General features: G+C 37.4%; 1 protein-coding gene across 6 annotated transcripts in view; it reads left to right on the top strand.

Moving 5' to 3' along the window:
• The window catches only part of SESTD1 (SEC14 and spectrin domain containing 1), a 166,319-nt gene that overhangs the window by 50,678 nt on the left and 98,950 nt on the right, over positions 1 to 16,691 (top strand). The window lies entirely within an intron of this gene.

Below are 16,691 nucleotides of genomic sequence, written 5' to 3'. Positions count from 1 at the left end.
AAAGTGCATGCTTACGGGGTGCCTGGGTGGCTCAGTTGGTTAAGTGTCTCCCTTTGGCTCAGGTCATGATCCCAGGGTCCTGGGCTCTGCTCAGCAGGGAATCTACTTTTCCCTCTACCTCTCCCCTCACTCAAGCTCTCTGTCTCTCTCTCAAATAAATGAATAAAATCTTAAAAAAAAAAAAAAGAAAGAAAATGCATGCTTGTATATTCTAGACTCACACTCAGCCCAGCAGGTTGCTCCTATTATAAGGGGCACTGGGTGACTGAGGCAGGCTAAGGGACCAATAGTTTCACTCACCTCTTTTGTCTGTTCATTCCGGGTGTATGAGCAGCAAGTACAATGGAGGGCAAAATAGCGTACGCTATTGGAATTTCTCTTTTTCTTAGATAAATATACATATAATGCTATTCCAGTGTAAATTATGAATCAGTTTCTGCATATTTACACATACCTGCCATCTAATAGAGAAGATATGAATTGAAGCAAGATGAAAGAACTTATTTTAGCAAGGCAGAATAGATACCTGGATACTTTATTTTTGAAAATTGTTTTGCAAGGTTTTGGCCCTCAAATATTTGTGAAAACTGAATTGTTAACCTTCTGTTTTCTTGCAGTAGCCTCCTATAACTTTGGCAGCTCTCTATATCAGTACTTGCTAAAGCGCTGGAGTATTTTTGAGCTCTTCTTTGCAACTCTGGAGATCAGTTTATTAGGTGCAATCTTTTTTTTTTTTTTTAATTAGGTGCAATCTTAAAAACTGATTTTTCTCCTTCAAAATGTCTACCACTCAAAAGTGCATTTACTTTATTATTTTTTTTTTAATTTATTTTTTTAGAGCAGGGAGGGGGAGAGGGAGAGGGAGAGAAAGAATCTCAAACAGGCCCCATGCACAATGCAGAGCCCGACTCATGACTCAGATCATGACATCAGCTGAAATCAAGAGTTGGACACTTAACTGACTGAGCCACTCAGGTGCCCACCAAACTGCTTTTCAATTATAATTGCCCCAGGATTTTATTGTGAAAAATTTCAAATGCACTGAAAAGGTTAATGGATTGTATAGTAAACACCTTTATGCCCCTCACTTAGAAATTTCCAACCAAAATTAGACTTGATCACATATGTATTCATTTATCCATCTCTCTTTCTACCCCAGAACTGTTTCTAAGTTTACCCTGTTAGACTGTGCTCAGCCTGGAAAGTTGTACATTTTAGTAGTATGTTTTCATTTTTCTTGTGGGACCTGCTGTGTCTCCCAGTCTTCGACTGTTAAAGTTTGACCCCTCCCAAGCTGTGACTGTCTCAGGACAGGTCCAGCAGTGATGCGTGTCTGGTCCCTTCCTTACAGCACATGCCCCAAAGTGGTCTCTTTTTGCAATGAACATGTTAATATTTTGAAGGTAACATTAGATTTTAAAAAGTTTTGTAAATATGAAAAGAAACTATTCAGCTTCTTATCTATACTTCATGCATATTTTATTTGATACATATCTATTTTATTTTTTAAAAATATTTTATTTATTTATTTGACAAGGAGATCACAAGTAGGCATAGAGGCAGGCAGAGAGAGAGAGAGGGAAGCAGGCTCCCTGCTGAGCAGAAAGCCCGATGCGGGGCTTGATCCCAGGACCTCAGGATCATGACCTGAGCTGAAGGCAGAGGCTTTAACCCACTGAGCCACCCAGGTGCCTCCATATCTTGGCTCTTGTGTATAATACTGCAATAAACATAGGAGTGTATATATCTTTTTGAATTAGTATTTTTGTTTTCTTTGAGTAAATACTCCTTAGTGGAATTACAGGACTGTATGGTATTTCTATTTTTAATTTTTTGAGGAACCTCCATACTGTTTTCCATAGTCATGGTACCATTTTATGTTCTTACCAATAGACCATGAGGGTTCTCTTTTCTCTACATCTTTGTCAGTACTTGTTATTTCTTCTCTTTTTGATACTAACCATTCTTACTGGTGTGGGGTGTCTTCTTGTGATTTTGATTTGCATTTCCCTATTAGTGATATTGAGTGACTTTTTATGTATTAGTCATCTGTATCTCTTCTTTGGAAAAATGTCTTTTCAGGTCCTCTGCCCATTTTTAAAATCCTATTATTGTTTTTTGGTGTTGAGTTGTAGAAGTTCTTTATATATTTTGGATAGTAGCCCCTTATTGTATATGTCACTTGCAAACAGCTTCTCCTAGGTTGCCTTTTTGTTTTGTTGATGATTCCTTTGCTGTGCAAAAGCATTTTATTTTTGTGTAGTCCCGGTAGTTTATTTTTGCTCTTGTTTCCCTGGCCTGAGAAGACATATCCATAAATACGTTGTTAAAGCCAATGTCCAAGAGATTACTGTCTGTGTTTTGTTTGGATTTTTATGGTTTCATTTCTCACATTTAGGTCTTTAATCCATTTTGACTTTTTTTGTGTATGGTGTAAGAAAGTGGTCCAGTTTCATTCTTTTGCATGTAGCTCTCCAGTTTTCCCAAAACCATTTTTTGAAAAGACTCGTTTTCACATTGTATGTATATTCTTGCCTCTTTTGTAAGAGATTAATTGACCATACAAGTGTGGGTTTAGTTCTGGTCTCTCTGTTCTGTTCTGCTAATCTTGTGTCTGTCTTTGTGCAAGGCCATACTGTTTTGATACTTGAGTATATCTTGAGATCTGGGGTTGTGATACCTCCAGCTTTGTTGTTCTTTTTTTTTTAAAATATTTTACTTATTTATTTGACAGAAAGAGGGAGAGAGATTACAAGTAGTCAGAGAGGCGGGGGGGGGGGGGGGGGGGGGTAAGCAGGCTCCTTGCTGAGCAGAGAGCCTGTTATGGGACTTGATCCCAGGACCTGAGCCAAAGGCAGAGGCCCAACGCACTGAGCCACCCAGGTGCCCTTTGTTGTTCTTTCTTAAAATTGATTTGGCTATTCAAGGGCATTTGTGGTTTCATATAAACTTTAGGATTATTTGTTCTAGTTCTGTGAAAAATTTTGTTAGGGATTGAATTGAATCAGTATTGCTTTGGGTAGTGTGGACATTTTAACAACATTAATTCTTCCAGTCTGTGAATATATGTTATATCTTTCCATTTGTTTGTGTTGTCTTCAGTTTCTTTCATCAGTCATAGTTTTCAGAGAACAGGATTTTATCTCCTTGGTTAAATTTATTCCTAGGTGTTTTAATCTTTTTGGTGCAATTGTAAATGAGATTGTTTTCTTTCTTTCTTTCTTTTTTAAGATTTATTTGTTTATTTGAGGTACAAAGGGAGAAAGAGCGAAGGAGAAGGAGTATGGGTAGGGGCAGAAGCAGACTCCCCACTGAGCAGGGAGCCCAACTTGGGGCTTGATCCTGGGACTCTGGGACCATGACTTGAGCCCAAGGCAGTTGCCCAACTGACTGAACCACCCAGGTGCTCCGAGATTTTTAAAATTTCTCTTTCTGCTGTGTTGTTACTAGTGTATAGAAAAGCAACAGATTTCTTTAATTTTGTATCTTACAACTTTACAGATTTCATTTATTACTTTAAATAGTTTTTTGATGGCATCTCTAGAGTTTTCTGTGTATGTCTTCAGATAATGACAGGTTTACTTCTTTCTTGACAATTTGGATGTCTTTTGTTTCTTTCTGTTGTTTGATTGCTGTGGCTAGGACTTCCAGTTCTATGTTCAATAAAAGTGGTGAGAGTGGACATCCTTAGTCTTGTTCCTGATCTTAAAGGAAATGCTTTCCATTTTCACCATTGGGTATGATGTTAGCTGTGGGTTTTTCTTACATGGCCTTTATTGTGTTGAGGTATGTTCCCTCTAAACTCACTTTGTTGATAATGTTTATCATGAACAGATGTTGTGTTTTGTTAGATGGTTTTCTGCATCCATTGACGTAATCATGCAGTTTTTATCTTTTCTCTTGTTAATGTCATGGCATCATATTGATTGGATTTGCAAATATCAAACCATCCTTTCAACCTTGGAATAAATCTTACTTGGTCATGGTGAATGGTCCCTTTAAAAAATGTGCTTTGCTTACATTTTGTTGAGGAATTTTGCATCCATGTTCTTTAGGCATATGGCCTGTATTTTTCTTTTTCTGTATTATCTTTGTCTGGTTTTGGTATCAGGATAATGTTGGCCTTATAGAATGAATTTGGAAGTTCTCCTTCTTCTTCTACTTTTTAGAATAAGTAATTATTCTTATTCCTATTCTATTCTAGAATAAGAATAGGTATTAGTTCTTTAAATACTTGGTAGAGGGCGCCTGGGTGGCTCAGTGGGTTAAGCCGCTGCCTTCGGCTCAGGTCATGATCTCAGGGTCATGAGATCGAGGCCCGCATCGGGCTCTCTGCTCAGCAGGAGCCTGCTTCCCTCTCTCTCTCTCTGCCTGCCTCTGTCTGCTTGTGATCTCTCTCTGTCAAATAAATAAATAAAATCTTTAAATAAATAAATAAATAAATAAATAAATACGTGGTAGAATTTACCTGCCCGCATCGGGCTCTCTGCTCAGCAGGAGCCTGCTTCCCTCTCTCTCTCTCTGCCTGCCTCTGTCTGCTTGTGATCTCTCTCTGTCAAATAAATAAATAAAATCTTAAAATAAATAAATAAATAAATAAATAAATAAATACTTGGTAGAATTTACCTGCAAAGCCATCTTGTCCTGGACTTTTGTTTGGGAGATTTTTGATTACCAATTCAGTTTTGTTACTAGAAATCAGTCGGTCCAAATTTTCCATTTCTTCCTGATGCACTTTTAGAAGATTGTGTTTCTAGGAGTTGATTCATTTCATCCAGGTTGTTTAATTTGTTGGCATATTTTTTATAGCATTATCTCCTAATTCTTCATATTTCTGTGGTGTCAGTGTCCTTCAATCTTTCTGACTTTACTTGAATTCTGTTTTTTGTTGATTAGTTCAGCTAGCGGTTTATCAGTTTTATCTTTTTAAAGAATCAACTCTTCATTTCTTTGAACTTTTCTAATTTTTTTTATAGTCTCTATTTTATTTATCTCCACCCTCATCTTTATCATTTCCTTCCTTCTGATATTGGGTTTTGGTTTTTGTTCTTTTTTTAGTTCCTTTGGGTGTAAGATTAGATTGTTTATTTGAGATTTTTCATGTTTCTTGAGGTAGGTTTGTATCATTAAAAACTTCTGTTGTAGAACTGCTTTTGCTGCATCCCAAAGATTTTATACTCTTTTGGTTTTGGTTTTGTATACATGTATTTTTTTAATTTTTTCTGATTTCTTCAATGACCTGTTGGTTGTTTAGTGGCATGTTTGTCTTCCATCTTGTTTGTGTTTTTTCTAGTTCTTTTTCTTGTAATTGATTTCTAGTTTCATAGTGTTATGATAGGAAAAGATGCTTTATATGATGTCAGTCTTCTTAAATTTACTGAGACTTTTTTTTTTTTTTAAAGATTTTATTTATTTATTTGTCAGAGAGAGAGAGAGAGTGCACACAGTCAGACAGAGTGGCAGAGGGAGAAGCAAGCTCCCTGCGGAGCAAGGAGCCTGATGTGGGACTCCATCCCAGGACGCTGGAATCATGACCTGAGCTGAAGGCAGCTGCTTAACTAACTGAGCCACCCAGGCGTCACTTAAATTTACTGAGACTTATGTTGTGACCTAACATGTTATCTATCATGGAATGTTCCATGTGCATTTGACGGTATATTTATTCTGCTCTTTTTGGTTGGGTTGTTCTGTATTTACTTTTTATATTTTTTAGGTCCATCTGGCCTAGTGTGTCATTCAAAGCCATTGTTTCCTTGTTAATAATTCTGTTCAGCTGATCTATCCACTGATGTAAGTGGGGTGTTAAAGTCCTCTACTATTGTATCACTGTCAGTTTTTCCCTTTATGTCTATTAAAATTTGTTTTATGTACTTAGGTGCTTTTATGTTGTGTGCCTAGATATTTACAATTGTTACATTCTCTTGTTGGGTGATCCTTTTATCACTATGTAATGCCCAGTGTTTGTCTTTTGCTGCAGTCTTCCTTTTAAAGTCTGTTTTGTCTGATATAAGTATTGCTAGCCCAACATTTTTTCTTTTTTGCTTCCTTCTGCCTAGAGTATCTTTTTCCATCCCTTCACTTTCCATCTGTGTGTGTCTTGGTTAGAAATGAGTCTTTTGTAGGCAGCTCTTTTTTTTTTTTTTTTTTAATCCATTCAGTCACCCCATGTCTTTTGATTGGAGTAGTTAGTCAATTTATATTTAAAGTAATTTTTGATATGTATGTACTTACTGCCATTTTGTTAATTGTTTTCTGGTTCTTGTGTGTTCTTCTCTTCTCCTGCTCTCTTATGACTTGATAGCTTTTTTTAGTGTTCTGCGTGGAATCCTTTCCCTTTATTTTTTTGTGTATCTATTATAGGTTTTTGATTTGTGGTTACTGTTAGATTTATATGTAATATCCCATATGTATAGCAGTCTATGTCAATAGTTGCTTAAGTTGGAACACATTCTAAAAGCACTACATTTGGGGCACCTGGATGGCTCAGTTGTTAAGCGTCTGCCTTGCCTCAGGTCCTGGGATCAAGCCCTGCATCGGGCTCCCTGCTCAGTGGGAAGCCTGCTTCTCCCTCTCTTGCTTCCCCTGCTTGTGTTCCCTTTCTTGCTGTGTCTCTCTCTATCAAATAAATAAAATATTTAAAAAAAAAATCACTAAATGTTTACTATCCCTCCATTTTATGTATATGTTGTCATATTTTTTATCTTTTTATTTTGTGTATCCCTTGGAATTTTTTGGATATAATTGACTTTACTTTTTTTGTGCTTTAACCTTGATATTGGCTTAAAAGTAATTAATCTATGTTTACTTTTACCTGTGAACTTCTCTCATAATTTTCTTCTAGTTATGTTCTCTTGTTTTCCACTAAAGAATGCCCTTTCACATTTCTCATAGGACTGTTTTGGTAGTGATGAACTCCTTCAACTCCTGTTCGGGAACCTCTTTATCTTTCAATTCTAAGTGATGATCTTGCTAAGTAGGGTATTCTTGGTTGAAGGTTTTTGTTTGTTTGTTTTGTTTTGTTTTCTTTGAGCACTTGAAATATATCATGCCATTCCCTCTGGACTGTGTAGCTACTAGTATTCTGAAAGGTATATATTCTGTATATTCAGAATTAAAAAAAAATCTATCTATGGACATTTTTCTTCAGTGAAAATCTGACACGGAAGCCAAATTTATAAAACATATAGAATTGGAGGGCCATAGCCATTTCTGCTCATTATCATCTTCCCTTCTCAAACTCCACTTCCACTGCTATGCCCCCCTCTCCCAACTTTAAGGAGCCTTCTTGGAGTGTTTAGGACTCTGCAGAGCAATTAGAAGATAGTTTGAATATGAATCTAACACCCTTAATTGATCATTGATTCGTCTTCTTAGACTTTGGAAGTTTCAGTATAGTCTATAAGAGTATGACTGGGATGGCTTTCCTCTTTTTTTTTTTTTTTAATGAGACTTGTAGGACCAAGGACGTTTGAGCCACAGCACCTTCGTTTTTCCTCCTTAAGAAATGTACTTTTAGCAAATGGGGTTATAATTGCCTTGACCTTAGAGTTACTTCAAAACACTGTGGTTAAGTGCTTTGAACATGCTTTTTGTTTTGTTTTAATTTTTAGATTTTTTTAGTTTTTTTATAGAGGGAGAGCAAGCAAGCATGGGATGGGGAGGGGCCGAGGAAGAGAGAATTTTGCGAAGACTCCACATGCAGCATAGAATCTGACACAGGTCTCAATCTCATGACCCTGAGATCTTGACCTGGACTGAAATCAAGAGTAGGACATTTAACTGACTGAGCCACCCTGGCTCTCCTGAGCATTCTTTATGCTCTTGATGAGTGTTGTTGTTGTTTTCAATAATCATCTCACTTCATACAACACATATGTATTGAAAATTTATAATGTGCAATTTCAAAGCCAGTCCAATACTAGACTACTAAGCCAGTATTTGCTTTCTTTGTCATGTAGCTTTTATTTTTCTTTACTTTCTCTTTCCTTTTCAGATATGCTTCAGTTCACATCAAGGGATGGCTGAGTTGTCAAGCTGGACTAGTACAATAGCCAAGCTAACTTCTCTGTCCCTATTCTCTTTCCACTTTGCGCACAAAAACAGGATTAATTTCACTGATGTGATGGTTTCATCCTTCCCAGTTTTCTCTGACCTCCTCTTTTTCTTACTGCACAGTGAATTCAGTTCAGTAGCCACTTATTTTGTATGTCTTGCATTGTGAAGGCAGGAAAGACTAGGTCTTTGCTCTCAAAAGCAGTCTTTCAGCCTTCTTAAATGCTGTGCCAAGACCTTATATGATTCGACTCATCTTTTCAGTTAATATTTCTTAAACACTTACTATGCAAAGCACTTAGTTTTAAGTATTGTATTAACTCAGTTTTCAAAATAATAAGGTAGTATTATTATTTCTGTTTCATAGATGAAAAAGGGCAGAGAAATTAAGAAACTTTATCAAATTAGTATTTGGTGCCTTTGATCATATTCTTTATGTTCCATATTCTTTATGTTCTTTAACACATCCTCCTTTCACATTAGATTTTATTATCTTCTTTATGTAGATCTCTTCCAGATTCTGCTGTTATCCACACTTACAGTCCTTGCTGCTTCTGATTCTTTAGGAGTGAAGCCATGATATGTTTAATGATGATTCTTAAGTATTTATTTATTTACATGTAAAGATTTTATTAATTTGAGGTAGCAAGAGAGAGAACATGAGCAGGGGCAGAGGGAGAGGGAGAAGCAGGCTCTCTGCTGATCAGGGAGCCCAATGTGGGGTACAATACCAGGACCCTGGGATCATGACCTGAGCCAAAGGCAGGTGCTTAACTGATTGAGCCACCCAGGTGCCCAAATTTTTATTTTCTTTTTACATATATTATTTGCCTTTTTTTTTAAATTTCAAAAGCATATATTGTTTCCCTAGTAACATTAAATAATATAATGCCAATGAATATAGAGTAGACACTAAGGGATTCTGAGCTCCTTGAGGGGAGAAACTCTTATAATTTGTATTTTTCATAAGTCAGTGTAGTACCTCATTCTTAATCAGTGGTCAGTATGGCTTATGGGTACTTTTTATTTTATTTTACTAGTTTGGTTTCTCAAGTGTGGGCTGACTGGACCTAGTAACTGACCATTCTCAGCACATCTTACATTTTGTTGGAAAGTCAAATAAGCATACTGAAGTTGGTGGCTCAGTAGAAACTATTTTGATGGATAAGAAGATTTTCTAGGATGGTCTTGCTTTCCTTTTTAGGACTTTAAATTCAAATGGACCTGAGGATTTACTTATGGATGATTGGGAGGCATATATGAAAAGAATATCTTATATTTAAGGAAATAACAGATAACATTAAGTCATTTAATTCTCATAACAAACATGATGAATATAGTCATCATTATCCCTGTCTTGTGTATGAGAGATCTGAGACATAGAAAGAGTGGGCAATTTTAGGTATCTTGACCGAGAGCATGTGGCAAATCAGGGGAGAAGGGGTATTTGAACCTGGCAGTTTGGCTGCTAGCCTGTATTCCTAATTACTGCCCTACAGCCACCTCTGCTGTAATCACAGTGCAGTACCTATTGATAAGTGTCAGTATTTAGTCACATTTAATGTAGATCTCTCAACAGTTGATAATTAACAAATGAAATAATACAGTATTACAAAAGAAATATTGAAAACTTTTTTGTCTTAACATTTTCTTTCAACAGTGTATTCAGTGTATACAGGCAGATCTTGGAGATAATTGCAGGTTCAAGTCTAGACCACTGCAGTGAATGAATATGACAGAAAAGCCTTATTTGCATTTACTTCCTCCACTGACGTCTTGAATCCCTAAGTCATTCATGAGGGTCGGAATCAACTTCTTCCAAACTTTTGTTAATGTTGATATTTTAACCTCTTCCGTCAATCAATGAATGTTCTTTAATAGGACCTAGAACAGTAAATCTTTTCCAGAAGGCTTTCAGTTTACTTTGCCCAGATCCATTAGAGAATCACTATCTCTGGCAGCTATGGATTAATGAAATATTCTCAAATAATAAGACTTGAAAGTCAGAGTTACTTCTTGGTCCATGGGCTGGAGAATAGATATCATGTTAGCAAGCCTGAAAATAGCATTAATCTCATTGTACATCTCCATCAGAGCTCTTCAGTGATCAGAAGGATTGTCAACGAACAGTAATACTTTAAAAGGTATTTTCCTGAGCAGTAGGTTTCTACAGTGAGCTTAAACCCTTTCAGTAAACCATGTTATAAACAGATGTATTTTCATCCAGAGTTTGTTTCATTTATAGAGCACAGGCATTGTAGATTTAGCATAACTCCCTTCTTTTTTTTTTTTTTAAGATTTTATTTATAATTTTTTAACAGACAGCACAAGTAGTTAGAGGCAGGTTGTGGGTGGGGAGCAGACCCCCTGCTGAGCGGAGAGCCAATGTGGGGCTCGATCCCAGGATCCTGAGATCATGACCTGACCTGAAGGCAGAGGCTTAACACATTGAGCCACCCAGGCACCCTGGCATAATTCCTTTTTATTTTTTAATTTTTTTTTTAAGTAGTCTCTATGCCCAGTGGGGCTTGAACTCACGACCCTGAGATCAAGACGTTAGCTGAAATTGACTAACTGAGCCACTCAGGTGTGCCCTAGGATTGTCAGAATGGTAAATGAGCATTGGCTTCAATTTAGTCACCAGCTGCATTAGCCTCTGAAAGAGTCAGTCTGTCCTTTGACTTTTTTTTTTTTTTAAAAGATTTATTTAATTATTTTAGAGAGAGAGAGTGCACATGAGAGAGCATGCCCTGGGGTGGTTGGGGGCAGAGGGAGAGGGAAAGAGTCTTCAGCAGATTCTGTGCTGAGTATGGAGCCAGACATGAGACTCAGTCTCAGGACCCTGAGTTCACAAACTGAACCAAAGCCAAGAGTCAGACACTACCTGACTATGCTACCCAGGTGCCCCTGTCCTTTGAAGCCACACTGACTTCTCCTTTCTAGCTCTACAAGTGCTAGATGGCATCTTTTTCCAGTAGAAGGCTGTTTGTCTACATTGAAAATCTGTTGTAGAGTGTAGCCACTTCCATTAATGATCCTAGCTAGATGTTTTGGTGGAGAACTTCCTGCAGCTTCTTTATTAGCACTTGCAACTTTACCTTGTACTTTTACATTACAGAGATGGCTTCTTTGGTTAAACCTCATGAACCAACCTCTGCTAGTTCAGACTTTCTCCTGTAGCTTCCTCACCTCTTTCAGCCTTCCTAGAATTGAAGAAAATTAGGGGCTTGCCCTGGATTAGGCTTTGACTTAAGGGAATGTTGTGGCTGGTTTGGTTTTCTAACCAGACCACTCAAACTCTCTCCATGTCAGTAACGAGAATGTTTTGCTTTCTTATTATTCATTTGTTCACAGGAGTAGCACTTTTAATTTCCTTCCATAAATATTTTTTGTATTTACAACCTGGCTGACTGGTGCAGGAGACCTAGCTTTTATTTAGCGTGTGTTATTTTTAGCCTATAGCTCATGCCTTCCTCACTAAGCTTAATCATATTTAGCTTTTGTTTCAAAGTAAAAGACATGAGACTTGTCACTTCACTTCAACACTTAGAAGCCACTGAAGGGTAATTAATTAGACTAATTTCAGTATTATTATGTCGCAGAGACTAGGGAGGCCCAAGGAGAGGGAGAGACAGGGGAACAAACAGTAGATAGAATCAGAACACACAACACTCATTAAATTCTCCATTTTACAAGGGTATGGTTTTTGGTACCCCAAAACAATTACAGTAAGAACAGCAAAGATCACAGATCACCATAACAAATATAATAATTTGAAGTTTGAAATATTACAGGAATTACTAAAATACGACACAGAGACATAAAGTGAGCAAAAGCTGTTGGAAAAACGGCACCTGTAGAGTTGATAGATGCAGGGTTGCCACAAACCTTTAATTTGTAAAAAATGTAGTATCTATGAAGTGCAGTAAAGCAAAGTACAATAAAAATAAAATACCTGGGGGGCGCTTGGGTGGCTCAATGGGTTAAACCTCTGCCTTCAGCTGAGGTCATGATCTTAGGGTCCTGGGATCAAGCCCCACATTGGGCTCTCTGTTCAGCAGAGCCATACATGCCATCTTCCCTCTCCCTCTGTCTGCCTCTCTGCCTACTTGTGATCTCTCTCTCTCTCTTTATCAAATAAAATCTTTAAAAAATAAAATAAAATAAAGTAAAATACCTGGGGCGACTGGGTGGCTCAGTTGGTTAAGTGACTGCCTTCAGCTCAGGTCGTGATCCTGGGGTTCCCAGGATTGAGTCTCACATCTGGCTCTCTGCTTAGCAAGAAGTCTCCTTCTCCCTCTGACCACCCCCCTCCATGCTCTCTCTCTCTCTTTCTCATTCTCTCTCTTAAATAAATAAAATCTTAAATCTCTCTCAAGTAAATAAAGTCCTAAAAAAAAAAAAAGAATGTGGAAAAACAATTAAAAAAAATAAAATACCTGTATTTAAAAATCAGTATTTTTCTAGTGTAAAGGGAATTTGTTGATCATCCAGTTGTAGAATCATGGAACCTCATTAGGGTTGGAAAGTACCTTAACAATCATCTAGACTACCACCTCTTCTATTCTTAAATCTTTTGTAGAAATACTGCCAAGTACTTGCCCAGATTAATCTTTATCAGATTACTATTGATCCTGTAGTGATTCAAAATCTATAAAATTTACCTTTCCACTTTTTTCAAGTTTTGATTTTTTTTTTAAAATTCAAACTTGGATCTTAAGTCAGTTCTTCCTAATTGTAGAAAAACTCATTTATGTTACAGAATAAAGATCAGAATGCAGAGGTTTAATGATTTACCAAAAATCACATAGGCATTAAGAGCATAAGTCTTCAAGTCATTCAGTAAATATGTAAGACCCTATAATAAGCTTCTCATTGTTCTAGATGCTAAGAAAATTGGTGAACAAAGGAGACCCAGTCCCGCCCTTATTATGGGCCTTATACATAATGATCCAATGAATATTACAAATAAATTCACAATATATTGGATGTTCATAAATGCTATGAAAACAAAGCATGAAAAGAAGAGAAGATGGCATGTGTGGCAATATTTTTTAAAATGAGAGGATAATGTTTTACCAGAGATGATGGGAGTGAGGGACAAGCTGTACAGATATCTAATGGAAGAGCATTTAAGAAAGAACATTTATGACAGAGAGAGTTAGTGCAAAGACCCTGAGGCAGGAACAGGATCAGCACAATGTGGGATCAACAAGGAGGTGGTATGGTGGGAGCAGTTTGAGAGAGGATCAGAGTTTTAGAACTGTGGTCAGGTGAGAAAGGCTAGAATCAGATCATAGAGGATGTTGTTTTAGGCCATGGTAAAGGCTTCAGTTCTGAAGGAGAAGGAAAGCCATTGTTGCTTTCTGACTAGGGAGTGATGTGTAGTGCACCCTCTACATTTTTGAAGGCTGTTTGTGTTTAAAGCACTGTGCTAAAAGCTGCCAGGGTATCAGTAAGATAATATCCTTGCTTTCTGGAAGCATGTTATCTAATGAAGATAAATTGTAAACAAGTAATTACAATAAAAGCACAAGTGAAATTAGTTGTAAATGTAATAGATGTAAATAATGTAAATGTAAGCAGAGCTGTATGAGTGGAGAAGAAGGAACCCTTAATTGTAATCACAGAAATTAGTGAGGAGCTACTGGACCCAAGAAATCAATTGACCATCTGTTTCTAATTAAAGTGAGTAGGCTTGTTAAGGAGCCTCTCCTCTTAACAGAAGTTTTAACTCAGCCACCTCACCCTCAAAAAGCTCTAACGGGAGAAGAACAAGGAGATAGTGTTAAGAGATTTCTTTATCATTGCTTTTTTTTTTTTTTAAAATATTTTATTTATTTAACACAGAGAGATCACAAGTAGGCAGAGAGGCAGTCTGGGGGGTGGGAAGCAGGCTCCCTGCTGAGCAGAGAGCCGGATGTAGGGCTCAATCCCAGGACCCTGAGGTCATGACCTGAGCCGAAGGCAGAGGTTTAACCCACTGAGCCACCCATGTTAAAAGCTGTAAGAGTTTATTAATACTAGTACTGCAGCTCCTCTGACATTCCCTTTTATAAAGGACAGAGCATGCTTCTGAAGTATGTTAAAAAACACTTGAAACTATCACTTCACTTGTAGGAATGAAGAAAAGAAAAAGAAAAACAATCCTTTCATGTATTTGAAAGATCACTTGGTTTTGCAGTTTTCAAATAATATCTTTCAGTTGTATGAATTTTCATTATATTAGCAAAATGTGGAGAAAATTATGATTAAGTCTATTTTTAAGTGGCCTAAGAGATTAAATTTAGAGTACTTTATGCCCTTAAGATCACTGTAGATGGTATTTGCAAGTGTCAATATTTTTTCTCTTAATATACAGATTAATTTAGAGTGTGCTTTGAAATAAAAGTGTGTTATTCATGTAAAACTTCTTTAACAAAATGGTTATGTAACCTGTATCTCGGCAGAAGCACATGCCATTTGAGAAGAAAGTACCACATTATAGGGATGGCACACTTCTCTTGGCTGTAGTACCAACAAGGGAAGGCCTCCTACTGGACAACTCTGTGTCTTATCTCTCCCACTTTCAGATTTCCGTAAGGCATTGGTAGAGACCCTGAGTTGCATTTACTTTTCCGAAGACCACTCAATAGCCAGCTGCCTTACCTAGGTCGGTCTCTTTTGGTGAAGTTTCCTTATCTAAGTTACTTGTATCCTATTTGAGTTATAGTGGTCTTCCTAGATGGCTTGTTGGTGGAACTCTAAGAATTTCCTCCTTACTTGATCCTACAGCTAGCAATTAGATGTCAGATTTGCTTCCCCAAACAAGTTTTTTATATGTTTTTGCTAATCCAAAGTGAACACTGTATTGCCTCACATTCCCCCTGCCAAAGAATACTCAGAATACTCAATACTTCATTTTAAAATGCAAAATCCAAAAAAGGAATACTTCACCATTTTTTTTTATTGAGTTGTAATTCACATACCTTAAACATCGGCCTTTTAAAGTATACAATTTAGTGTTTTTCATTGTATTGACAAGGTTGTGTGACCATTACACACATTCATTTATTGGCCCGAAAAGAAATGCTGCACCCATTAACAGTCACTCCCTATTCTCTCCTCCTCCTAGCCCTTGGCAGCTACTGATCTTATTCCACCCCCCCCCCCCGCATTTTTTTTTTTAAAGATTTTATTTATGTGAGAAAGAGAGAGCACCAGCGCAGGGGGAGGGAGAGGGGGAGAAGTAGACTCTGTCTGAAATAAAAATGTGTTATTGTGTAAAACTTCTTTAACAAAATGGTCATGTAACCTATATCTCTGAGAAGCACATGCCAATTGAGAAGAAAGTACCACAGGACATCTCAGGATCCAGTCCCAGGATCCTGAGATGGCCTGAGCTGAAGACTTAACTGACTGAGCCACCAAGGTGCCCCAGTACTTCATTCATTTTTATAGTGGATAATACTCTGTTATATAGATTGCCATGTTTTGTTTTTCTGTTCATCACTGATAGACATTTGATTCTACTTTTGGCTGTTAGGAATTACGCTGCTGTGAACATTTGTGTGCACGTTTTTTGTATGGACATATATTTCAGTTTGTCTTGTCTTTTGAACCGTTGCTTGTTCTTTGGAAGCTCAGCTTCTGTCCCTGCCTACAGAGCCCCTGTTCTTATAAATCTTTAGCAGTGACATCCTCATACTTATAATCTTACTGTTGTTTGGTAGATTTAGACATTACTTCTCCAAGAAACCTCTTGAGTCTAATGTGAAAACTTGGAGGAAGTAAGGCAGGATTAGTAAAATCCCCTGGATTGCTGGATTTAAATCTTAGGAAAGGGTCTGCCAATTACCTTTTCTGTAATGTATGTGATTGATAGGACTTTGAGTGTGGAGAGGTTTCACTACCAAATCCTTGCTCTGCTAAGCAAAACTGCAGTTTCTTACACTGTATTGAAGAGAGAGCAGTTGAGATTCTCACACTGAATTTATTTTATAAGGAAAAAAATAATAATCATGAAGTAGCTATGGAGTTTGGTCTTCAGCATGGAGTTTTTTAAGTGTAGTTGTATTTTACTAGGGTAGGCTTCTGAGAAGTTTTTAGATAATACTGGAATAATTGAATGTAATATATAGCAGTAACATATTCTAACACTCAAGAGAATATTTTGCTGGTCAAGTAACTGAGAATGCAAAGGTGAAGGGGGTATATGTTCAGACATGGTGTAGTCAAGTTTTCAACTACTATGTAGACTAAATACTACCTCATTTCATTAAATTTTCCCAAAAGAACACCAAAAAATCCATTTCCAGTGGTTTAATAATAGCTTACTCTATTTTCAGCCCCCCCTTTTAAAAGATTTTATTTATTTATTTATTTGACAGAGATCACAAGTAGGCAGAGAGGCAGGCAGAGAGAGAGAGAAGCAGGCTCCCTGCTGAGTAGGGAGCCTGATGTGGGGCTCGATCCCAGGACCCTGGGATCATGACCTGAGCCAAAGGCAGAGGCTTAACGTACTCAACCACCCAGGCCCCACCCCCTCCCCTTAAAATTATTTATTTATTTATCTGAGAGAGAGTGAAAGCGAGAGAGATTATGGAGGGAGAGGGAGAAGCAGACTCACCGCTGTGCAGAGAACCCGATGTGGGGCTTGA

This window comes from Mustela erminea, chromosome 8 (assembly GCF_009829155.1).
Source record: "Mustela erminea isolate mMusErm1 chromosome 8, mMusErm1.Pri, whole genome shotgun sequence".
Classification (NCBI taxonomy): Eukaryota; Metazoa; Chordata; class Mammalia; order Carnivora; family Mustelidae; genus Mustela; species Mustela erminea.
Note: the sequence above shows the minus strand (reverse complement) of the source record. Positions and strands in the feature narration are given on the sequence as shown.